Below are 1,749 nucleotides of genomic sequence, written 5' to 3'. Positions count from 1 at the left end.
TAAGACGTCCTCTACTTGTCCATAAGCCTGTTTTCTTGAATTGTCTGCCATCTCTAATGAGATTTTAGCAGCTTGTACCCCAAAGATTCTCAGTTTCTCTATTACAGAGAGGGGCATGAGGTTTATCCCTAAACCAAGGTCACACAGAGCCTTTTCAAAGATCATGTTGCCTATGGTACAAGGTATTATGAACTTTCCAGGATCCTGTTTCTTCTGAGGCAATGTCAGTTGATCCAGATAACTTAGTTCATTGGTGAACAAGGGAGGTTCATCTTCCCAAGTCTCAATACCAAATAATTTGGCATTCAGTTTCATGATTGCACCAAGGTACTTGGTGACTTGCTCCTTAGTGACATCCTCATTCTCTTCAGAAGAGGAATACTCATCAGAGCTCATGAATGGAATAAGGAGGTTTAATGGAATCTCTATGGTCTCTAGTTGAGTCTCAGATTCCTTTGGTTCCTCAAAGGGAAGCTCCTTATTGATCACTGGACGTCCCAGGAGGTCTTCCTTACTGGGATTCACGTCCTCTCCCACACTTATAGGTTCGGCCATGGTAATTAATTCAATGACCTTGCATTCTCCTTTTGGATTCTCTTCTGTATTGCTTGGGAGAGTACTATGAGGGATTTCAGTGATCCTTTTACTCAGCTGGTCCACTTGTGCCTCTAAATTTCTAATGGATGACCTTGTTTCATTCATGAAACTCACAGTGGCCTTAGATAGATCAGATACTAAGTTTGCTAAATTAGAGGTATTTTGTTCAGAGTTCTCTGTCTGTTGCTGAGTGGATGATGGAAAAGGTTTACTATTGTTAAACCTATTTCTTCCACCATTATTAAAGCCTTGTTGAGGCTTTTGATCCTTCCATGAGAAATTTGGATGATTTCTCCATGATGGGTTATAGGTGTTTCCATAAGGTTCACCCATATAATTTACCTCTGCTATTGCAGGGTTTTCGGGATCATAAGCTTCTTCTTCAGAAGATGCCTCTTGAGTACTGTTGGATGCAGCTTGCATTCCATTCAGACTCTGAGAAATCATATTGACTTGCTGAGTCAATATTTTATTCTGAGCCAATATGGCATTCAGAGTATCAATTTCAAGAACTCCCTTCTTCATAGGCGTCCCGTTACTCACAGGATTCCTCTAAGAAGTGTACATGAACTGGTTATTAGCAACCATGTCAATGAGTTCTTGAGCTTCTGCAGGCGTTTTCTTTAGGTGAATGGATCCACCTACAGAAGTATCCAATGACATCTTAGCCAATTCAGATAGACCATCATAGAATATATCCAAGATGGTCCATTCTGAAAGCATGTCAGAAGGACACTTTTTTGTCAGTTGCTTGTATCTTTCCCAAGCTTCATAGAAGGATTCACCTTCTTTCTGTCTGAAGGTTTGAACATCCACTCTAAGCTTGCTCAGCTTTTGAGGAGGAAAGAACTTGGCTAAGAAAGCCGTGACCAGCTTGTCCCAAGAGTTCAGGCTATCCTTAGGTTGAGAGTCCAACCATACTCTAACTCTGTCTCTTATAGCAAAAGGGAAAAGCATGAGCCTGTAGACTTCAGGATCTACTCCATTAGTCTTAACAGTATCACATATCTGCAAGAATTCAGTTAAGAACTGAAAAGGATCTTCAGATGGAAGTCCATGAAACTTGCAGTTCTGCTGCATCAGAGAAACTAATTGAGGTTTCAGCTCAAAATTGTTTGCTCCAATGGCAGGAATGGAGATGCTTCTTCCATG

General features: G+C 40.9%; 1 non-coding gene across 1 annotated transcript; it reads left to right on the top strand.

The window, feature by feature from the left end:
* The first annotated feature begins 1,314 nt into the window (after nucleotides 1-1,314).
* On the top strand, nucleotides 1,315-1,422 carry LOC148544248 (small nucleolar RNA R71). The gene has a single exon (XR_015901081.1). It is a non-coding gene; the product is annotated as a small nucleolar RNA R71 (small nucleolar RNA).
* Nucleotides 1,423-1,749: the final 327 nt, after the last annotated feature.

Source organism: Arachis ipaensis, chromosome B9, assembly GCF_059453495.1.
Source record: "Arachis ipaensis isolate K30076 ecotype BB chromosome B9, ASM5945349v1, whole genome shotgun sequence".
Classification (NCBI taxonomy): domain Eukaryota; kingdom Viridiplantae; phylum Streptophyta; class Magnoliopsida; order Fabales; family Fabaceae; genus Arachis; species Arachis ipaensis.
The sequence above is the reverse complement of the archived record's forward strand: the minus strand, read 5'-3'. Positions and strand labels throughout refer to the sequence as shown.